The sequence below is a fragment of the Pecten maximus genome, chromosome 8 (genome assembly GCF_902652985.1).
Source record: "Pecten maximus chromosome 8, xPecMax1.1, whole genome shotgun sequence".
Taxonomy (NCBI): Eukaryota; Metazoa; Mollusca; class Bivalvia; order Pectinida; family Pectinidae; genus Pecten; species Pecten maximus.
This window is the reverse complement of record NC_047022.1, coordinates 35,238,078-35,263,588: the sequence shown is the minus strand read 5'-3', so window position 1 is coordinate 35,263,588 and position 25,511 is coordinate 35,238,078. Positions and strand designations below refer to the sequence as shown.

At 38.6% G+C, this 25,511-nt stretch overlaps 1 protein-coding gene across 1 annotated transcript in view; it reads left to right on the top strand.

The window, feature by feature from the left end:
* Nucleotides 1-22,264: 22,264 nt before the first annotated feature.
* LOC117333324 overlaps nucleotides 22,265-25,511 on the top strand; it is a 31,218-nt gene continuing 27,971 nt past the window's right edge. Inside the window, exon 1 of the mRNA XM_033892566.1 lies at nucleotides 22,265-22,742. The gene's annotated coding sequence lies outside the window, so the exon portion shown is untranslated. The remainder of the gene's footprint in view (nucleotides 22,743-25,511) is intronic.

The window sequence follows — 25,511 nt, the reverse complement described above, 5'->3', positions numbered from 1 at the left end:
TCAGTGTGGCACAGTCTACAAAAGATCAGGAGATGGTAATGTAAAGACAGTTATCAGTGTGGCACAGTCTACAAAAGATCAGGGGATGGTAATGTAAAGACAGTTATCAGTGTGGCACAGTCTACAAAAGACCAGGGGATGGTAATGTAAAGACAGTTATCAGTGTGGCACAGTCTACAAAAGATCAGGGGATGGTAATGTAAAGACAGTTATCAGTGTGGCACAGTCTACAAAAGATCAGGGGATGGTAATGTAAACACAGTTATCAGTGTGGCACAGTCTACAAAAGATCAGGAGATGGTAATGTAAAGACAGTTATCAGTGTGGCACAGTCTACAAAAGATCAGGGGATGGTAATGTAAACACAGTTATCAGTGTGGCACAGTCTACAAAGGATCAGGGGATGGTAATGTAAAGACAGTTATCAGTGTGGCACAGTCTACAAAAGATCAGGACATGGTAATGTAAACACAGTAATCAGTCTGGCACAGTCTACAAAAGATCAGGGGATGGTAATGTAAACACAGTTATCAGTGTGGCACAGTCTACAAAAGATCAGGTGATGGTAATGTAAACACAGTTATCCGTGAAGCACAGTCTAAAAAAGACCAGGGGATGGTAATGTAAACACAGTTATCAGTGTGGCACAGTCTACAAAAGACCAGGGAATGTTACGGTAAAGACAGTTATCAATGTGGCACAGTCTACAAAAGACCAGGGGATGGTAATGTAAAGACAGTTATCAGTGTGGCACAGTCTACAAAAGATCAGGTGATGGTAATGTAAACACAGTTATCAGTGTGGCACAGTCTACAAAAGATCAGGACATGGTAATGTAAAGACAGTTATCAGTGTGGCACAGTCTACAAAAGATCAGGTGATGGTAATGTAAACACAGTTATCAGTGTGGCACAGTCTACAAAAGATCAGGGGATGGTAATGTAAAGACAGTTATCAGTGTGGCACAGTCTACAAAAGATCAGGAGATGGTAATGTAAACATAGTTATCAGTGTGGCACAGTCTACAAAAGATCAGGAGATGGTAATGTAAAGACAGTTATCAGTGTGGCACAGTCTACAAAAGATCAGGAGATGGTAATGTAAAGACAGTTATCAATGTGGCACAGTCTACAAAAGACCAGGTGATGGTAATGTAAAGACAGTTATCAATGTGGCACAGTCTACAAAAGACCAGGTGATGGTAATGTAAACACAGTTATTAGTGAAGCACAGTCTACAAAAGACCAGGGAATGTTACGGTAAAGACAGTTATCAATGTGGCACAGTCTACAAAAGACCAGGGGATGGTAATGTAAAGACAGTTATCAATGTGGCACAGTCTACAAAAGATCAGGAGATGGTAATGTAAAGACAGTTATCAATGTGGCACAGTCTACAAAAGACCAGGTGATGGTAATGTAAAGACAGTTATCAGTGTGGCACAGTCTACAAAAGATCAGGGGATGGTAATGTAAAGACAGTTATCAGTGTGGCACAGTTTACAAAAGACCAGGGGATGGTAATGTAAAGACAGTAATCAGTGTGGCACAGTCTACAAAAGACCAGGGGATGGTAATGTAACGACAGTTATCAGTGTTGCACAATCTACAAAAGACCAGGGGATGGTAATGTAAAGACAGTAATCAGTGTGGCACAGTTTACAAAAGACCAGGGGATGGTAATGTAAAGACAGTTATCAGTGTTGCACAATCTACAAAAGACCAGGGGATGGTAATGTAAAGACAGTAATCAGTGTGGCACAGTTTACAAAAGACCAGGGGATGGTAATGTAAACACAGTAATCAGTGTGGCACAGTTTACAAAAGACCAGGGGATGGTAATGTAAACACAGTAATCAGTGTGGCACAGTTTACAAAAGACCAGGGGATGGTAATGTAAAGACAGTTATCAGTGTTGCACAATCTACAAAAGACCAGGGGATGGTAATGTAAAGACAGTAATCAGTGTGGCACAGTCTACAAAAGACCAAGGGATGGTAATGTAAAGACAGTAATCAGTGTGGCACAGTCTACAAAAGACCAGGGGATGGTAATGTAAAGACAGTAATCAGTGTGGCACAGTCTACAAAAGACCAAAAATTAGATATATATATATATATTCACGCGAATTGGAAAAATAAATGTAAGTTACAATTAAAATTTCTCATTATGACTGTCAATGGCTAGTCAACTGAACTGTAAATAGTCTGTATATTTAATTCGTTTTGAAATTGTCACAATTGTCCAGTGAAGTTAGGGTTTAATTGCTGTATACTCTATATGTTGTTTTTCATGATCATTATTGGGAATGTTGTGGACCAAATCAACTTTTTGGGGAAAAAATACTTTTCCGCCCTAATTGGGGTTAGGAAAATAAGTATAATTGTTTACGGGATCAATTTTGAAGTGCATTATCTAATACTTTGATTGTGTTTGATATGGGCTGAATACCTACATTTCAAGACCACTCCTTGTGTAACTACAGATTGAGCATGATTTGTCAAATTTGATGCTTAATACTTTTGGTGTGTGAATGTATCATTGGTCATATATGGAATTTAAATTAAATACTTTAATGGAAGTGGAATAAAAGTCTTTTTGCCATTACGATTAGTTAGATATTTTCTACATTTAAAAAGGCAACAAAATTCATTATCGTAAAGCTAAAAATTATTTTATGTCATATTGACAGTTCAATATTTTTTCACTGCAATACCCCACTTTAAAACGGCTGACAAATTTGCACTGTATTTTAGCTTGTCTCAATAGACTTTTAATTTTCCATATTTATTATAACATAAGGTATGTACGTATATTATTCTTTAAAGGCCTTAAAAGTTAGTTTCAAAAAGCCCGATTTTGGTAGACTGATCCCCGTCATAATGTAGGTACAAATGTATCAACTATTGTAAAACATAAAATGTTCCGCTTTGGGTTATATTTTGAGTAAATTGACGTTCAATCAAGCTTCTGATAGTACATGTATATCAGGGACATAACACTGATAACAGATAATTTTTAAGAAATCAATCTTCATTTTCCACTTCCGTTAAGTTTTAAAACTCGCGTTTTTATAAAATTACACATATCTTGAATTGAATCAAAGTTTTTGTAGTACAACTTTAAGAGAATACTGGAAAAACTCAACTATTTTGTATTTTTTGTTTCGAAAATAAGAATAGCTCTCCAATGTATGATAAAAAGTGTATGTTTTTGCAGGTGCGAGTACCATTCTACCGTCATAAACAATCCTACTGGTGCCAGAGCAATTATACCGAGATCATCAATTGCAGGTGACAGTAAACATGCTGTGTCACAAAAGACCTAACCTGAATCTTTAATGGCATGACAAGATTTAAGGAGATAATGCCTGTCACTAACCGTGTAAATCATAAGAGGATAGGCATTCATTGGGGGAAACTAAGTATTGAATCTAATTTTATTGTACAACGCTACGTGATTATTTTGTACCGCGATTCCATTCTCTTAACGTCCATCAAATAACGAGAAACGTTAAAAATTCACAGAATAATGTATAAAGTAGTACAAGAAATATAAGGGCGTCTAGACTATTAAAACATCTGTTTTATGACTAGAATACGTCCTGTTTACTAATGATTACTTCGAAAGAGACTTCTACCAGGAAAATCGTTACACTTGGTCGTCATCTGATGATCATTTTCTGGTCAAAATATAATTTGGAATGTATACTCAACTCCAGGTCGCAAATTGTTTTGGAAATGATTTATTTCATTGAAAAGGATGATGTTTCACTGTTTGTGTTTGACGTGCACGATTTTCCCCAATGTTATTTTTATATGATATATATATTATTATATTTATGGGTCAAAGAAGTATTCTACCATGTTTGCTATGCAACGCCAGTTTTGATTGGTTTAAAACCATGTATTATTTTCCAATAACCCACGCTCGTGCCAATAATACACGGTCGTGAGTCAAGGCTGTTACAATTTTATATACCTAATATTTACCCGTTTCATAAAAAGGTAACTATAGCCGAGTGGGCTAATGGGTTAGTCTTTCAATAAATTTTTATCACGACGCGAGTTCGAATCCTACGGAGGCCCTCCTTTTTTTCTTTTTTTTCTTTTCTTTTTTTATCCTTTTTCTTTCTTTTCAAAATCAATGCCATATGATAGATGCTCTTGATCGTAGTACTGTATTGCCTGTATATTTCATCAGCAAATAATGCAATACTCAAGAAATAAATTACAAGGTTTTCTCGGGGTTTCTTTGCTGTTTTTCTATTAGAAAGAGGTCGATCTCAGAACTAAACAGTGCATGGTAGAATAGAAATAATCAACTTTGAATCGTGTATTGTTGCAGGATATACAACTCGGACTCGGATATTTTGCAATTTTAATTAATAACTCAGGCCTGCGGCCTTCGTTATTAATTCAATTGCAAAATATCCTCGTCCCCGTTGTATATCCTGCAACAATACACGAATCATCGTTAATTATTTCTTAAATATTAACGGTAATAATCCGGGTAAACACTCGATCCCTGCACGCGCGGGATATTTTCAAATATCTTGGCCGTTGGTCACACAGCGTTCCATCATATAACACGGCTTTGTACATGTCACGCTAGCCACCGCCCTCGGCCCACGCCAGCCGAAGGGTTCATGGTTGTTATTTCAACTACTACCAAAAGCATTACTCTTACTGTATCTTATTGTATTTTCTAGTACTGTTTATATATCATGTGATCGTATTTGTATTATCTGTGTCTTGATAAAGGGGCGGATTGCCTCGAAAATTTAACATTGTTCTTATGTCCATACTGTTTGAATTTACTTCTTTGCCCCATATTATATATAGAGGTTGCTGTCATATTACATAAGGCAAGTAGATATTTTTGGGGGCCTCCCGTCGAGCGAATCATTTAGCACTTAGAGGGTGATATGGGATGGCACCCTAGCAATGTAAATCAGGTTTAAGAAACGATACGTTTATTTTAAAGAATCAAATATTGTGATGATAGCAGGCTCATCAAAACAGTGCGTCGGTGGTCCGTTAACATGAAAAAATCATGGGATTCTAGAATAAAAAAAAGATTGATAACAAAAATTTGAATGAGATTGTAAACTCAACGGTTTCACAAGATTAGACGAGTGAAAGAAAAACTGGTTACTTCAAATGCTGATAATTGGTACAAATCTATATGGAATGATAGAAACAATATGAACGGTAAAAACTGAGAACGTACATAACTTTTAAATCGAAGCTATTTCCAGATCCGTATTTAAAACTCGTTAGGCAAAGGACAAACGAAGTGTACTTTTTAATTTTAGATGTGGCTCTCTACCTCTAGCAGTGGAAACTGGCAGATACGCCAAACCAGTGATTCCTTTAGAGGATCGTTTTTGTAAGATATGTACAAATGTAAATAATAGAGGATGTACTGTACTTTTTTTATTGAATGTAATGTACATGTATATAATGACATCAGATCATCTTTGTTTAATGTAACAAATAGTATAAGAAATGATTTTAGCAGTTTTGATAACACCGACAAATTTCCAAAATGTCCATACCACTGAAAACTGAACTTATTTATGTTACAATGATGTTTTCTTTCCGTATTTTTAAATATTGGTGGAATATTATGTAAACAAGTTAATTTTGAATTTATATATCCTGGTCATTTTACCTGGGTAGGTAGGTCCTGTTTTAACGCATGCAGTTTCCTTCCCTACTTATATGGTTTTACATAATTAATGCGTACTGATTTGTATTTGACCCACCGCGTTACAACGGGACTATTTCACCCAAAATCTAGCATTTTACCTGATAGAAAGTTGTTTGATATATCGACAGTTTTGTATGTTAACATGTTTGTTTGCTACGCGGGTATTTCTCTGGTCATTATAATAGCTCTAACAATAATCACTATAACAAATAATAGCCCTGGCGGTACACCTTTTGAAAACTTAGTCCCTCCAAAACAGAAAAAAAACTAGAAAGCAACACACATTGTTTTGATACTTTATTTCTCTGTGGTGATATAGAATCGAATCCCTGGACCTCTTTCCAACAGCTCTATCTATTTGACCTACACTGAAGACAACATCAGCATAATACACTATAACGTTCAAAGTATATTACTAAAATTGACATTCTAATCACAGAACTTCACCCATACGATATCCTTGCTTTTACCGAAACCTGGCTCAATCCTTTAACAGAACATACCGATGATCTTATTTTAGATGGATACCAAACTCCTTACTTTTGCAGTAGATCAGATATACCCCCGATCAATAAACGATCCATAAACGATGGAGTCATAGTCGAGGTTTGATCGAATAAGTGCCCTATAAAGGCGCAAAAGCATTTCACGGTCTACGCCCCGTCAGTATGGGATAGTACGCGTAAAATGTTCATTGCCTTTAAGCACTTATCCTTCAAGTATTTTATATGTGGAATAAAGGAAAGTTTCGAATCGAAAATTAGTCCGAGTTATTTTGTCTGCTCGACAACTGGAATTTTGCTACCATTTAATATTAGATCTGAATCATTATACGGTTTTCGTTTTTGGCAGAAGTGCATGCAGGCAGTTTTTGATCTGGAAAATTTGAAGCCGTTTTCATCTGCCAATGTTTGTACTTTGCCCAAACATTGTTGAATTTGTCGTTCTATCGTGTGCATGTTCTTCGACCTATAGCAGATCAGGAAGTCATCAACGAATAGAGACCCTTACCGAGACATTTAGTTATACTGTTGATTTTGTTACCGAAAGGATCCCACCCTGAGGGACTTCCATTTCCTCTTTGGCTGTTTCAGAATAAGTTGAACCCACGCGAACTTTAAAATGCCTGTCAGATATGTAATTTGAAATGAATTTTGGAAGATTCCCACGTACACCAATTTCATGCAGGTCTTTCATAATACCATATTGCCATGTAGTATTGTACGCTTTCTCCAGATCAAAGAACACAGCAACAAGATGCTCCTTCTTTGCGAAAGCTACCCGAATAAAGGTTTCTAATCCGACTAGATGGTCTACCGTTCTTCTTCGGTTTCTAAATCCACTTTGGAGTGGACTCAAAATATTATTGGATTCAAGGAACCAAACTAGTCTAGTGTTTATCAGTGTTTTGCATATGCAGCTCGTTAGAGAGATTGGACGATAATTATTTGGTTCAGTGGTGTCCTTACCAGGTTTTGTAATTGGAATGATTGTAGATTCCTTCCAAGAATCTGGTATCTTTCCAGAAGCGTAGACTTGATTAAAAATATATAGGAGACAACGTAAGGATGATTCTGGTAGATGTTTCAGGAATTGGTACGGAATTTCATCGGGCCCAGCTGCTGAATCTTGTGATTTGTTTAAGGATTCAAGCAACTCCGGGAGATCGAAAGGTTTATTGTAACTTTCTGTGTTGGAGGACTTGAAATTAAGACGTTTCTTTTCTTTCTCTTTTTTGAATGTTTGAAATGTTTGGGAGTGGTTTTTGGCTGATGAGATTTGGGCTATATTTTCGGCAAATGCATTTGCAATTTCTGATTTAGAAGAGAAAATTTGGTTTTTATTGATAAGATGGGATGATGGTGCCGTTTTTCTTTTTCCACTTATTTTTCGTATCTGATCCCATATCTTTTTAGATGATGTGTTTGAAGATATTTTAGAAACGTATTCCTTCCAGCTTTTCTTTTTGTCGGATTTGATAGATCGTCGAGCCTTCGCCCTCCAAAGAGGTATGGCGCATATTGGCCTGTTTCGACCTAACGGTGACCGTTTTCCAAATCAAAAAAATAAATGTTAAAAACAGAGTTTTTGAATACAAACCTTAAATCTATAACATATAAAAATTCTTATTTGCGAAAAAAAATGTTTGTTCATTACAATGGATATTTCATTAAATGACCGTAAAGTTGCATCATCGGGCAATTTGCAACTTTCGAGGGGGTTTTCCCGCATTCATATAATTTTTTGACATAGAGCGCATCGGAAGACCAACTTTTACAATGTCTTATTTTATTCTATGTACCAAAAGACAACTAAAATCCTATTCTTAAAAAGTGGTCCTCCGATGCGCTGGTATCGAAAAATTGAAAAAAACGTAGTTGATAAAATATTTCAATTTCAGCATTAACTAGACTGACTCTAAATGATAACATAAACTTGACGTTTCCGTAATTCCGCATAGCTCATATGGTGGAACCATCGCTTAGCAACCCAAAGGTTCGGAGTTCGAATCAGAAAGATTTATCTTATTCATATTATGTTGTTTCTAAGAATAGTACCATTAAATTTTTGTTGTTGTATTTGAAAGGTATTTTAAGCATTTAATGCATATTTAATATAAAATATTTAGTTTAAAGATAGATATTTTTAGAAAGAAAATTTCACTTCGATGAAAAATTAACTCCGTATCATTCAATGTAAAATGTAAATGAACTGAAGCGTCGACAACAGGCATACATGGATGAAAAGTGTAAAATCCATATTTAACCTTTCAATTTAACTTTATTTCATATGGTATTGATTGACTACCTACATTTTTATACATGTAATCCGTTCACAACACACAGCGCATCAATGGACCATGACGATCTATTTTGGTACTGTGGGTATCACTGGGGTCATGTGATATTTTACCTGTAATTTTAGCCCCGACTATCGCTGTACGTGGCCTAGGTCAGGATAAGCGGAAAACGACCATACCTCTTTTAAAATTATTGTAATTTTAAATGTAGGGGAAGTCAAGCATCGTCTTAGAGCTGCCTTTCGGCCGGATCTATTAATAGAAGATTCTTCAGATAAAGGAACTTTGTAGGTTTTGGAACGGACGCTGGTATAGTTTTTATGACAATAGAAGTAAGTGTTTCGGTGAATGTTTTAATTGAATCATCGATGTTAGGAAGTTTTTCTACAGTAAGCTCCTCGTTGCACAGGTGTTGCTATTGAACCCAATCCGCTTTGTGCATATTCCATCGAGGAAGTGGTTTAGCAAGAGGAGCCCCAATATTATTTAGAAAAATAGGGAAGTGGCCACTCCCACATAAATCATTATTTACCTTCCAGTCATAATCGAGTAAAATGGAGGGATGGCATAATGGCAGGTCGATGTGGGTACGAGAGCCTGTAGTAGGGTGTAAATTTGTTGGTGTGTTATTGTTAAATAGGCAAAAGTTGTTTTTTATCTATACATTCCTCAATACGTCTTCCTCTCTCGTCTGTGTTCGGAGAGTCCCATAGGCTATTATGGCAATAAAAATCTCCGAGAATTATGAATGGTGTTGGGAGTTGGGAGACGAGGTTGTTCAGGTGCTCACTAGTGAAAGCAATACTCGGAGGAAGATAAATTGAACAGACAGTTACTTGTCTGTGTAAAGTTGCACAGACAGCGACATCCTGTAAATTTGTGTTTAACGCGATCATTCTGTGAGGAATATTTGTATCGACAGCTACAGCCACCTGCTGCTTTGATTCCTATAGCTGTGGTGCTGTTATAAAGAGAGAGATTTCTAAGAGTAATTTGGTTTTTTAACACGACCTCCTGTCGACAAAATAAGACAAGTCTAAATTCTTTCGATAGATTTTGAAACTCTTCTATATTTGCCCATAGTCCGCGTATGTTCCATTGTATGATCGTGTTGTTAATGTTGTTGGCCATTATACTGGTTCATGGTAGTCGTTCTTCGGACTGACAGGACTGCCTTGTGTAGGCTGTCTAGTAGCAGCAACGTTGGTGATATGCTGTTCACTGTCGTCCATAAAAACGCCATACCTGTTGTAGCCAAGGATAGGGTCATCTGAACCCTTGGCCGGTTTGTTGTTTAGGGAGGGTTGCCTATTGATCCGTACCCTAGATTGTGGTGTTCTTTGGTCTTGAGGTGGTGTGGTGGCAGGTCGCTTGATTGCATTTACGGTAATCCGGGAGATGTTGACCGACGGCTGTGAAAGAGTCCGTCGTCTATGGTGGTCGGCACCTGCCTTATATTTCCGTTGGTTTGATATGCTTTTTGTATTCGATGGTGATGGTTCGATTGGTGGTGTTGTATGCTTTATGGGTTTTGCAGGCTCTGGAGGTTTTGGGTTGGCACTCCAACCTGAGGCTCTCCCAATTTTTTGTTTGCATTTTGACTGGTTTGCCATCTTGGGAGCATCTGGATCCTAGGCAGTCTGGTCCTCAAATGCTTGGATAGAGGCGTCCTTCACCGAGATGGTACCTGTCGACTGTTTAACAATTGTGGCAAATGTGGGGCTTGTGCTGTCCTTGCTCTCGACTATCCTTCTGGCTTCAGGAAAGGAAATATTCTCGGTATATTTCACCACGAGTACCTCCCTTTCCTTCTTCCAGGCAGGACAGTCTCGAGATGAGGCCGCATGGTCACCCTGGCAGTTTATACATCGTTTGCCGACAATGTCGGAGTCGTTCTTCAATGAGGGGCACCTGATTACTCCCTTTGAAGAATTCAGTGAAGCATGGGCTTCACCTCGACATTGACGCCGGCAAAACTGGAAATACCCATGAGGTTCACAGCCTGTTGACGGCGGTAAACCACAATGAGAAGAACACCCGATCTCATTGGCTTGACGGATTTTACCTCGCCCGCTATTACCTGAATTCCCTTCCTCAACAGGATGAGTGATAACTCTGATGTTTTCTTACCCTTATCTCTGGAGGACATGTTAGGAAATGAGGGAACAACGGAGAGGCTCCAGTTCCAGATGTAGTTTTGGTTGCAGTTTGGGATATGATTTGGTATTGTTTTTGTTTGTGGGGTTGGATTTGGTATTGTTTTTGTTTGTGGTGTGTCTATTGTGTTTGAAGACTCGCCTTTGCGTTTTGTGTCATACTATCATTTGTACCCATATGTGTGTAGAATTTTTTCACTATTTTTGTCCCCACCCGCCATGGAGCCAAACTAGGGGACACTTTTGTTGGCACGGGTTTCCAGTGTCGAAAGTGTCAGGGTTACATAAAATAGTACACTCGAAAGAGAAAGCAGCAGTTTGGTTCTCCTGCGATTGCCCCTAAGCCACTGTCGTCTGGAGACGTGACCAGCCGATTGAAAATACAGAAACCATATTGCCACCCGTCTAGTCCGAGTCAGAAGCCAAAGTCGTGTGTTGCAGACTAGCATGATTTATAATCAACATCCAAACTACTCAACCACCAGGACCTTCTTCCCGGGATTTACGGGACGCAAACCACGGCAAACGGTTTGGCTCAAAATTGAGCTACTTGATTAGATTACTTTTGGTCTGGTTCCTCAACTTTGACCTCTCTGGCATGGTTTGACCTAACAAGAGCTTATAAAGCTCTGGCCAGCAAAGCCCCAAGTTTCATTGAAACACTCAAGCTTCTGGACCACGGCAACGTAGTAATCCTCCCGGAAGCGATTAAAAGAGCATTTGTTCTCTGACAGCTTGTTTTGTACGGGTTGATATATTGAAGAAATCATTAATTTCCTCTTCATGTGGGAAAAATATCAACATCAAAGAGAACAGTTCATTTCAACCCTAGATATGGACTTAAACACCGATATACTGTTATCAGGACACCAAGATATCTGACGGAGAAAATGAAACAATTATTGCTGCGGTGCAGAATTTATTCTTTATTCTAAAAGGTTTGACTAAAAGGAATATGAATAGATAGCATAGTTAACACCAGCAACAAGTCAAATTGATGCTATGAATGTGATAGTTATGTATCAATGTAAAATATTCACATAACTAGAAACAAATTTTCGTTATATATGATCCACCAATATTCTTTAACTGGCATATCATTCCCTGAATGTATATCTTATGTTTTCATATATTTTCATTTATATAACTACCTATATAAATTGTAAAATGATAAAGCAGTGTTGTGACTTGACCAATATGCTACATAAAATTATGCTGACCTTTTGAGGGAGATGGATTGATATAAGCTTTAAGCTTGTTTCCAGATCCTTTTGCAAATGTATGCAATGTCTATGAATTAAATAAAATACTAAATCGGACACCTATGTAAACCGGTCAATTATGCTGGTCCCGTTGACATGTGATTCAGACAGGTTACACTGTATTTATACTTTAACCATTATTTCGCTACTGTTCATATCATTTAATAGCGGAAAACGTATTTCTGTGAAAATATTGTGTATACGAAGGAAATTGGAAATAATACACTTTCGTGATAGTTTTAATTTGCACTATATACGGTATTTCTGTTTCAGCATATACATGCATTTTGAAAGATAATCACTTTTCAGTCTTAAAGGATGTGCGAAAGACAAGGTAAGATGTCAATAGAATTAGATGGAGCTAAAACTACGCCGTATCATACATGTGTCTCGTCCTTCTGAGGGTAGTGGGTGGTACTAAGGGCATAAGGACCAAAACACATTGGTATCTAGGAGACGATAGAGTTAACTCCAAATAGTGTTTTCGTTAGGGCAGCCGGTTTATTTAAGGATGGGTGTCAAGGTGACACGAAGAAGAAACAAAAAGAACGACAGAGCTGTGAGGACAGAAAGGAAAGATTTAAGATCCAAACTGTTGTTATGGTGGCAGAAGATGTATTTGGATATCTTCAATGTCCACGTGTAGACGACACGAGAGAAAATATCCCTGATTCTAAAGGGGGTCCACTTTTAGTCTCCTTCTAAAATCAACATGCAGATGGATACAGCGATCTTTATTCTTGGGTTCTATAATGACCCGTGAACAATACCAAATAATTTTCTAATATTTCCACTTGGAAATTCCTTGGTTGTCAGATGTGCCATTTGACTATGTCCGGGATGTTTACTTTAGAGGGTTTTCTAGCTGCTACGATTTCTAGGTAACAGTGCAAAAGGTTACGGATATATTGTAAATACTTTTTATATTCTTTTGAAACTCCTCGGTATCAAAAGATCTTCTCTCCTTGCTTGTATTTGTGCAAGTCTTGCTTCTAACATCACAAAAGCTATCGTAGGACGAAACAAATATTTCTCTACCCAATTAACATGACTAAATTGGTAAATAAATGTGCAATTAAGATTTTTCGTGACGTCAGTCGTTGACTGATTTACAATCAAACGTTAAGCGTTGCCTTGCGGGGTTCAATACCAAAGACAGGTCATATGATAAAGGCTGCCAAGGAGACACGAAGAAAAAATATCAGGATTCAGGTCTTACAATGAGTGTAGCAGATCAAAAGTGGTCACTTCAGTGCCTACTAATAGGACGAAATATAAGAAAAACCTCGAATGTGTATTGGACCAATTTGCACCTCTTACATGGAGTGGTATACAACTAGACTTGTTCTTGTTATCTCCGATTTCCACCAAAGAGAAACCATCCTCAATCCTACAGAGAGGAGGAGGGGAGGCACATTTTGTCGTCTCTGACAAAACTCTTTGATAGAAAGTAAACGTTTCCCCGCTAATGCACGAGTTTACATCAAGACAGAAAACTTATAAAACATACTTCAGATCTTGTGAATCTCAACGACAAAATGAAACGAAGGAAAACATGACAACAAAGATCAAATAGGGAGTTCGAACATTGATTGATGGTATTGTTTACGGGTACAAACTAACAATTTAACAGAGGAAGAAGCAGACGCCTGTGATTCATGTTTCAGTATGCTGGGTATTGAGACATAGCCCGGGGTGTAAAAGGCATTGTAGGATGCTATATAGGGCAAGATAAACATTCGATTGAAATAACACCCCATCTTTATTGTATAACATGATGTTGCTGATTATCGCTATAATGTACCGAATTATCGGGGGTTTGTGAGTTAAAGGCACCGTGCGATATATTTTCGATTGTAATTTAATGGAAGATATTTTACAACATTAATTTTTTTTTTTTAAATTACGACACTGAATAGAATTTTCTTTTTTTACAACACTGAATAGAATTTTCCTTTTTTACGACACTGAATAGATTTTTTGTTTACGACACTAAATAGAATTTTCTAATTTCTCTCGGTGACAATTACATATACATGTACTGTGACTTTAAATAGTCGAGAGCTGACATGATATCAATTAGGCGCATGATCCGTACTTTATTTCAGCCGAAAGTCTCGATTTCTAAGCTCTCGGGGAAACAACATTTCACATATCTTGTTCACTATCTAATTATACTGGATCCATCGAACAAAAGATTAGAATCTTTCCAATATCCGTTGTTAGATTAGATATCTTCAGTGCGAAAAAGGCAAATGCTCCCACACACACAGACACACATACAATTATGTTCCAGATGATATATACGTCCCCTACTTCCGTTCCTGACAGCAATTACGTCCCCGACAACGAATATACCCGTTATTTATTTCGGTTTAAATGACATCCCTCAACATTACATATAATACTACCATCACTGATTCATTGTTCTCTAAATAAGTATCTAATATTTTAGTTCACTCCAGAGGAAACTGCAGCTGTGGACATACCCTATAAAATAAACCAACATCGACAAAGAATATAAAATAAGCCAACATGTCCGAAGGTCCAATACTCTAGTACCCTCTATAATCAAACAATTAAGCAAATTACTTCGACCTTTTCTTACAACACAAGCAGGGACGGATAACGATACAAACAAGAGGCCCAAGGGCCTTTACAGTCATCTGACTCTAAAGACCCTTATAGTATTGTAGTATGCATTCTCTGTAGCGAGTATAGTGGCACTGTTGGCCATGGTGGTCATCTTGAATTTTGGATCAACACATATAATAACAACACTTGATCAAGACTATCTCAGGATCATTTCTGGTAAGTTAGAGCTGAATCCCAATTGTGGAATTTGAGACGTTTGCAACAAGTGTTGATCAGGAAAACCATGATTGAGCAATCATGTTACAAAATGGCCGCCATGGCTGCCATGTCAAAGTTTTTACGATGCCGTAAAATAAAAACACTTTGTTGGCTCTCCTTCCGTAACATCCTCATTAATTTCCAGCTCAGTAGCACAATCTCAAGATCATTTCAAGCAAGTTTCAGCTCAATCCCACTATTGGAATTCGAGAAAAAGTTTGAAATGTGAAAAGTTTACGGACGGCGGACGGCGCACTGCGCACGACGACGGACGAAGCATGATGACTATAGTTCATCCTGGCTTCTGGTCAGAAGACCTAAAAAAAAAACTGTCAGAGTGTTGATTTCAATTTCCCCGAAGTTAATGTCTATGTGTAGATGGTAATGTCCCTGCTTATCCTATCTACGGTGTCAACATGTTATCCAAGGGTTTCTTCTCATTATCACGTGATTTCCGTGACGGATGTCGACTAATGACTGAGAAATAAATAAAAAAAGATTCCGAAAGATTCAGTTTGATGAAGGCTGAGGGAATGTTTTATGGTCTACATTATGATAACGGCTCGTCAGTACATTTTGCAGGCTCCCCCCCCCCCCCCCCCCCCCCCCCCCCCCCCCCCCCCCCCCCCCCCTGTATTTTGTCAAGGTTCTCCATGGAAACAATCATTTTGTTCGTATTCTGCCCTCGTCTTATCGACTTTTGAGTTAACACTTCAGTGTCGTGTGAATGTCGGTATTCTGTGTTTTATCCCACATCCTGGTAATTTATTCTTAGTGTAGTTGAGTACCGTACTCATCTTTTGCTGAGTCGACATGGGTTCCACTCACGGCGGGTATCCGACAACGGGAGGGACCATATGGCAAGGATCGACAAATATATTCAGTACTCGAATAAAGGGAGGTCACTCGTGTGTACCTGTTGAGGCCTACATATATACAATGTACATGTATATGTACATATTTTGTGAAAATTTTGTAACGTTTTGAATTGACCTTAATGAAAATGGCATCGTGTAAATTTTAGATAACATAACTGCACCAATGTTAACGTCATCTTAATGGAAGGTGATTTAGTTCTTGATATGGTAAGCTTACAGTGGGTGTGTCTAGGTCACTTCGGAAACGGTCTCAATCAGAGAACAAACAATAAAGTTCCACCACGCAAAAAAAGTGAAAAAGGAAATGACAGTTATGAATGAGTGTAGTACAATGTATATGGCATGAAAAAAACTGGAAAAAAAACGTTTAACCTTCACACATTTGGGGGGAGGGGGGGGGGGGGGGGGCTGTATTAAAATTCGGTAAAAATCATATTCCCGGCGTTGGGTCGTTCGGTGATTGTATCGCACTGTGGTATTGTTGCGCGAGGATCTGGTCGCACGGAGATTGGATCGCGCATTGATTGCATCTGGCGGTGATTTTGTCGCGCGGTAATTGGGTCGCGCGGTGATTTGGTCGCGCGGTTTGCGTTTCTACTCATGCATTCCGTTTATTAGGTATGTACTGGGCTTATAACATCAGAGAAGATCAAGACCTCCGCTATGTCCTAATGCAAATACATAAAAGATCCCGAACACAGAAGGGCGCACATTTTTTTCGGTTAAGATGTGTTTCGTCCGTCGTTGTCCGCCTTGCGTAAGACTTTATTTCAAAACACTACTCCTCCTCAACCCTTGAGTGGATTAATTTGGTGTAAAAATCATTGGGGGCAGGTAATCATATTTTATATATATGAGGCTGGTCCGACCCTTAGGGACAGAGAGGCGGGGCCCAAAAAGGGGAACTTTGATGAAATTTTGGATTAAAATCTTAAGCCTCCTTAACCCTTTGGTGGATTCATCCAAATTTAGTGTAAAAAATCGTTTGTGGAGGGCGATCATATCTTATATCAATGAGACTAGTCCGACCCCTAGGGACAGAGAGGCGGGGCCAAAAAGGGAAACTTTGATGAAATTTTACTTCAAAATCCTACTCCTCCTTAACCATTTGGTGGATTTCATCCTAACTTGCTGTGAAACATCGCCTGGGGAGGGCGATCATATTCTATATGAATGAGGCTAGTCCTAGGGATAGAGGGGCGGGGCCCAAATGGGGGAACTTTGCTGAAATTTTGCTTCAAATTCCTACACCTTAACTCTTTCATGGATTTCATTCTTATTTGGTGTGAAAAATCATTGGAAGAGGACAATCATATTTTAAGGCCATCTGACCCAAAGGTTCAGGATGACCTATAGCCATTGTGCTCCGTCCGCCGTCCGACTTTTTCTTTCAAACCCCTACTCCTCCTTTACCCTTATTTGGATTTCATCCTAATTTGCTGTAAAATATCGTTTGGGGAGGGCGTTCCTATCTTATATCAATGAGACTGGTCCGACCCCTAGGGACAGAGGGGCGAGGCCCCAAAATGGGAACTTTGCTTAAATATTGCTTAAAAATCCAACTCCTCTTTAACCCTTTCATGGTGGCAGTCTTATTTGGTGTGAAAAATCATTGGAGGAGGCTGGTCCGACCCCTAGGGACAGAGGGGCGGGGCCCAAAAATGGGAACTTTGCTTAAATATTGCTTAAAAATCCAACTCCTCTTTAACCCTTTCATGGTGGCAGTCTTATTTGGTGTGAAAAATCATTGGAGGAGGCTGGTCCGACCCCTAGGGATAGAGGGGCGGGACCCAAAAGGGGGAACTTTGCTGAAATTTTGCTTCAAAATCCTACTCCTCCTTAACCCTTTGATGGATTTCATCCTTATTTGATGTGAAAAATTATTGGAGGAGGCTGGTCCGACCCCTATGGATAGAAGGGCGGGGCCCGAAATGGGGAACTTTGCTGAAATATTGCTATAAAATCCGACTCCTCCTTAACCCTTTGATGGATTTCAGCCTCATTTGGTGTGAAAAATCATTCGAGGAGGACAATCATATTTTCAGGTCATCTGACCCAAAGGGTCAAGATGACCTATAGCCATCGTCCGCCGTCCGCCGCCTGCCGTTAGACTTTTTCTTTAAAAAACCCTACATGTACTCCTCCTTACGGAAGCCGGTTAGTGCCACATGAAGTAAACTTTTTATGTCGTAATAACGACTTAGTATGTCGTAATTACGACTAAGTTATCTCGTAATTACGACTTAGTATTACGTGATTATGAGATAAATAAGTCGTAATTACGACATAACTAAGTCGTAATTACGACATAAAAAGTTTACTTCATGTGGTACTAAACGGCTTCCGTACCTCCTTAATCCTTTGGTGGATATCATCCTAATTTGCTTTGAAACATCGTCTGGGGAGGGCGATCCTATTTTATATAAATGAGGCTGGTCTGAACCTTAGGGACAGAGGGCGGGGCCCAAAATGTGGAACTTTGCTGAAGTTTTGCTTTAAAACCCTACTCCTCCTTAACACTTTAATGGATTTCATCCTTATTTAGTGCGAAAAATTATTGGAGGAGGACAATCATATTTTAAGGCCATCTGACCCAAAGGATCAAGATGACCTTCAGCCATCGTGCTCCGTTCGTCGTCGTCCGCCGATCGCCGTTAGATTTTTTGTTTAAAAAGCCTACTCCTCCTTTACCCTGAAGTGGATTATTACCAAATTTGGTGTGAAACATCATTGGGGAAGGGCAATCATATCTAATATAAATGAGGCTGGTTGGACCCCTTGGGCCGGAGGGACGGGGCCCCAAAAGGGGAACTTTGGTGAATTTTCGCTTAAAACCCTACTCCATCTTAACCATTGAGTGGATTACAACTAAATTTGTTGTGAAACATCATTGGGGGAGGGCGGTCATATTATATAAATGAGCATGGTGTTGCACCAAGGGACAGAGGGGCGGGGCCAAAAAAGGGGAATTTTGAAGAAATTTGGTTTAAACCCCAAATCCTCCTTAACCCTTAGTTGGATTACATTTAAATTTAATTTAAACATCATTTGGAGAGGGCAATCATATTTTATATAAATGAAGCAAGGGGCCTGAGAAGCGGGCCCCAAAACGAGAAATTTGGTGAATTATTGCTTTCACACACTACTCCTTCTTAGCCATTGGGTGGATTACAACCAAATTTGGTGCGAAATACCATTAGGGAAGAGTGCAATAATGTTTTATATAAATGAGGTTAGTGTGACTAATGGGGCCCAAGTGGTAGGGCCCAAAAAGGGGAACTTTTGTAATCTTGCTTTAAACTCTACTCCTCCTAAACCTTTCAGTGGATAACAATCAAATTTGTGTGAAACATCATAACAGAATGACAATTACAATTCATATAAATGAGGCTAACTAGTGTGACCCCTGGCGACAGAGGGATGAGGTCCCAAAAAGGGGAACTTTGTCAAAAGTTTACTTTAAAACACTACTCCTTAATGCCGTAATGAATTACACCCAAATTGTGTTGAAACATCATAATGGGATAGCAATCATAATTCATATAAATGAGGCTTGTGGGGCCCCTGGAGACAGAGGGGCGAGGCCCCAAAAGGAGAACTTAGCCAACATTTTGCTTTAAAATGCTTTTCTTTCTTAACCCCTTAATTGATTACAAACAAATATGGTTTGAAGCATCATAAGGGTACAGCAATCATAATTCATATAAATGAGACAGGTCCGACCATTAGGGGAAAAGGGGGGGGGGGCGCCCAAAAGGAGCACTTAGGTTAATTATTGCTTTAAAACGCTACTCCTCCATAAAACCTTAATTGATAACAACCATATCTAGTATGAAACATAATTGGGGAAGGGCAATCCTAATTGATATAAAAGAGGCTTGTCCGACCAACGGTGACAGAGGGGCATGGCCTGAAACTGGGAACTGAAATTTTGCATTAAGATAGATAAAAAACCAAATTTGATCTGAAACATAACTAGCTGCGTATAGATAATTTATGGTAATTTATTATAATGATGCTTGATTGAGGGGGGTGTCCCTCTCGTAAGTGTTTGTCAGATGACCGTTAAGGCCCATGGGCCTCTTGTTATAAATACCTGTGTGTGTGTGTGTGTGTGTGTGTGTGTGTGTATACACGCATATAAATTAAGTTACAATTAAATGTAGTCGCTGTGCATGAGCCGATTCACATCTGCTGGCACTGACCGCGTGCTGTCCGCTTGGGTCAGCGTCCATCACGGACTAACACCTCTGTGTAGTGTAATCGAGTACCTTAGGAGACTGCTCGTCATTTTCAATCTTATCGTTTTTATAAATCGCCTTTTTGTTATCCGAATTTTAGGAATGAACTTTTCACCCCTTTGCTGTGATAATTAGGTCGTCCGTTTTATTTATATCGATTATTCTATTTTCGTTTCCAGGGAATGGCAACATGGCGAAATATTGTTTACAGCATCCCTAGACATTCAGACTTGGTATCGCTGCTCAATTGATAAAGAGCATACCGATTACAGTGAATAGGGGTGAAAAGGTCAAAATTGATCTTTACCAGCTGCTTATTGTACATTACTCTGTGTTGACTAGTTAATGTACACTAAAAATAATAACGATCATTTTAAGTGAACATCTTCTTCCCCAGGCTAAAACTTGAATGGAGACGCTGACATATGTTCAATAACCTGTGAAAATGAGCGAAATGTCTGTGTATCGATACACATTGTACGACCGATCCGAAACATATAAATTATATAAAAGAGTTAGGACAGCTCTGTCAAAGAGGCATACGGTATGGTTGACCTCTCGTGACTGTACAGCATGTGGTCATGTGATGTGATCTACTCCACTAGGTCAGTCGATAGAGCCGTCGGCAATTACAGTGGTCATTTGGGGTCAAGGTCGCTGAATGTGAGAGATTCGGGTTTATCATCTATAAAGTACTAATTATCTAATTATAGATAAAAGACATTCGAATACCAAACAGACCGAACACGAGATGATTCTACATTATTTAAACAAAACGACATCATAATTTGGGATAATAAATATCTTTGTTTTCAAAATCATAGCCTCCTTCTTTTTTCAATATGTTAATTTACGTACAACGTATCAAACTATTTGTCAGTCGTAAGTTGATGGAGAGTAATTAGTAAGCACCAACATCGTGGTCCCTACGAAATAACGACACTTTTTATAAAGTTGTATGATATCCTTGGTTAGTTCGACGACCTAACAGATACTACAATTTATGTAATTCGAGGCGACTGAAGGGAGATTGTCGTTATTTCGCCTCACAGATTAAATGGCGATGGGGAAAAGCAGGACAAAAAAGACACATTCAGAGAAATACCAGCTACTGTACATATTACATGTACACTTTAGTGAAGACACATTCAGAGAAATACCAGCTACCGTACATATTACATGTACACTTAATAACCCCGCTCTGGCTTTCCATTGTTTTGTTGCAACAGTATGTCTCGTTTCATTGAATGCCATTGAATTGAATACCGTTATATCGCCCAACCTACACTCCTTCCTCGCCACTTCAAACCAATGTTAACGCTAACAGCATGCGTGTATTCTGTTCCAGAAGGAGGTGTATCGGCGGTGATAAATGGAAACTCGGTCACACACGTAAAGTCGGTACACACGTACGCGCGCACTAGAGACACTCCGTCTCAGCCGACCGACCTGTCAGCTTTTTACCCCCTCCAACTTCCCTTCTGGACTGGCCAGATCGATGGGCTGACCTTTCCACTGAGCGGTCAATTCTCGAGTAGCGGTATGAGAAACATGACATTTGTACACCGTATGATATAATAGGGCACACACACACTGACGTATGTCGCACACGCCTGCAAGCATGGCGACTACCAAGTTATACTTGAATGTGTGGTTAATGGCTAATTTAATATAATTAAATTTTAGTTTAACTGATTTTAGTTCACTTAGGTATTTAAACAATATTTTTTAATAAATTTAATATTTAATAAAGTTAAATCCGTATGATTCCACACGTGTCATCATAGAAACTTCTATTTACGTGAACAAATCGAGACGTTTACCTTAAGCTCGATTGTTTTTCATTTTAACCATCACGTATTGTGTGAAGAAAATTGATCGTGTACTGGCGCCGATATTATATGTTGCCTGCCATGGAAATCCTAGATAAGGTTTTACCGTTTTCCGCTATAACGGATCCTGTACATCAATGTTAAACTTTCCTTTCAAAGTCGTTGAACTCGTAATGTAAAATAGGGCACATCTCTCCAGCTTGGTGTGTTATTGATTTTGTGCAGCTGTTCGCTGGGAAACATTGCTTGTTTTAATTTCTTTAAATATTACACGTATACAATAGTTAGTGGGAGTTCTCATGGACTAATTACTTTAGGTACAGATGTGTCTGATCGTAAATGATATTTAGTTTTTGTATTTCTTGGTGACTGAAACAAATATCCAAGTGATTCTGTGTCGAAACGAAATCCTCATCGCTGTGTTTCACACCAGATTTAGTAGAAACACCTCCAGACCTAAATTGTCTCCAAACACTGGATTGTCCTCATTCCCCCCCCCCCCCCCGAGTGGTTTCCGCCACAACTGGAAGTGATCATTTGTTTTTAATTTCAAATATGTACTCGTACACACTTTGTCATTAGATAGGGTAAGTATCACACGTACTGTCTAGGCATGTGTGTCACACTCGTGTGTACAGTGGCAGATATACACAATCAAACGGCGATGAGCCGAATCCTTTATCTCGGAGTGATAAAAAATGGTTACGATGCATGAGTGCGCCTGTCTGAATATACATAGACCGCATGCAGTCAAAATAAGGACAAGGTCGTATTCTGTACTGAAAAGGATACAGGCTGTGCGGAAACCCATTACAACTCCGACAACTCGAGTTCATGACCGGCAGCTGAACCCAACACGGCGATACCAACATTGTTCATGCACATGCGTAGAGAAACCTACGGCCGTATTCACCGGGGTCAGGGAAATTCTTACTGTTCTCGGTTCAATGGTGGCTGGGCAGCCCGATAACAACATTTCGAAGCAGACGACAACATTTCAAAATCGGTAAGTCTCTTTATGATTTGTCGGCATATATTTAGTGGACATAACGGGACCAAGCTTCATCGGTATCAAATTGTCAGCCTGAAATTCATCAGCAGTGTCTATCAGCTGAAAAATATACTATTTTTACATGTATAGGTATATATATATTTGATAGGTCTCGGTATATATTTATAAAGGCAATGGATATTTTTCGTCAATTAAAAGAAAAGATTAGGAGATAAACAACCAATCATTAAAATGCGGTCATGATAAATAATATAACCATATACTTTATCATATAAAACTTAAATGTTTCCGGGTCAGACACCAATGGTACAGTGTTAGTAATCATATGTCGACGATCTGGGGATTGAATTGGTATAGTAACATTAATGGTAAAATAATCGATTACGACTCAAATCTGTAAAGTTCTGTAAATGACATTGTCAAGGTAGTATATTCATAAAAAAAAATGGAAATCGGCTCTCAACTTGACCCCCTAATAATAATCACGATAGGTACTTTTACTGCATATATGTACAATGACAATGACAAGATTTTCTTCTCATAAACATACAAAATAGGCAGGTATGTACAACTACAACAACTTCGTCCGTGATTCGTTAACATTGTATGTGTTGATATTTTAAAAAGCTTATTGCGTATATGAGAACTTTGTCGTACAGACCAATATCATGGTTGATTGTGGATGATATAGATATTACTATCTAACAATTACCTGTAAAACTAATTTTCACAAGAAAATCAATTACTTGTCTCATATTTCATAATAACGTCGACCAAAGTTGAATTTATAGATAGATTTGATTTACGTGACACGATTTTCATTATGGCGGTAGATTGATTATTATTACTATGATTGATTATTGATCGGACGCCTAATATTGCTTGGTCAACTGACCTGTTAATTCACCGCCGTGGTCTGACAGAAAGGTCATTCGGGGTCACTGGTTATACGCGGAAGTGGTGTTTGGGCTAGTGTACACTGTACGACATTACTGTTTATAGACTTGTACGAGCCCAGCGTATTTTTTTTTATAGATATTTGATTTTCTTTCCTCGCCAGAATCTTGTACACGAGACATGTGTACTGCTACACATCATTATAACTATTTGTTTGTATTGGTTTTGTATTGGTTAACATCCTTTCAACATCAATGGTCTTTGAAGGACGTCCTCATTTGTATTGGTATTTTTTTAAGGAGTTTGTGTAATATACTTCAACGTATACAGTGTCATCGTTACTTTGGCTACCTTTTACTATTTTTAATGTATAACATATCATATTTTGATAGCAGAACGAGCATCAATTTTAATTCTAAAAATAGGGCATTTCAGTGAATTTTCATGTATGACCGATGGTACATGCACATACAAATATGAAAACATCAAATTCGACCAATATGTGCTAATTCGATTTATTTTGATTTTTTTGTCAATATTGAATGATATGTCTTTTTCTGCAACCTGTGATTTAAAAACTGACAAGACAATGATCAACAGCTTTTAAAATCCATTATATATTTGCATCACTTACCTAGAATACTAATTTTAGTAAGATTTGTTTACATGTGTCGAAGATCTAATAGTGAAAAAGTCCTGATTCTAAACAGTATAAATCCCTGTTTCTCGATCCAGTTTTATCGGACAGCCTGATTTATTGGTTAAATTGATATACAAGTTGTATTGTCAGAATAACCTTCAAATTGGAATGTTAAGATTTTGAAGTATAAGTGCATGCTCTTTTATAATCTAAAACAAAATATCAGGGTTATCTACAACACAGAGGACCTGGGTTATCTGTATTAGAACACAGAGGACCAGTATTATCTGTATTAGAACACAGAGGACCAGGATTATCTGTATTAGGACACAGAGGACCAGGGTTATCTGTATTAGGACACAGAGGACCAGGGTTATCTGTATTAGGACACAGAGGACCAGGGTTATCTGTATTAGGACATAGAGGACCAGGGTTATCTGTATTATGACACAGAGGACCAGGGTTATCTGTATTAGGACACAGAGGACCAGGGTTATCTGTATTAGGACATAGAGGACCAGAGTTATCTGTATTATGAAACAGAGGACCAGGGTTATCTGTATTAGAACACAGAGGACCAGAGTTATCTGTATTATGACACAGAGGACCAGGGTTATCTGTATTAGGACATAGATGACCAGGGTTATCTGTATTATGACACAGAGGACCAGGGTTATCTGTATTAGGACATAGAGGACCAGGGTTATCTATTAGGACACAGAGGACCAGGGTTATCTGTATTAGAACACAGAGGACTAGGGTTATCTGTATTATGACACAGAGGACCAGGGTTATCTGTATTAGAACATAGAGGACCAGGGTTATCTGTATTAGAACACAGAGGACCAGGGTTATCTGTATTAGAACACAGAGGACCAGGGTTATCTGTATTAGAACACAGAGGACTAGGGTTATCTGTATTAGAGCACAGAGGACCAGGGTTATCTGTATTATGACACAGAGGACCAGGGTCATCTGTATTAGAGCACAGAGGACTAGGGTTATCTGTATTATGACACAGAGGACCAGGGTTATCTGTATTAGGACATAGAGGACCAGGGTTATCTATTAGGACACAGAGGACCAGGGTTATCTGTATTAGAACACAGAGGACTAGGGTTATCTGTATTATGACACAGAGGACCAGGGTTATCTGTATTAGAACATAGAGGACCAGGGTTATCTGTATTAGAACACAGAGGACCAGGGTTATCTGTATTAGAACA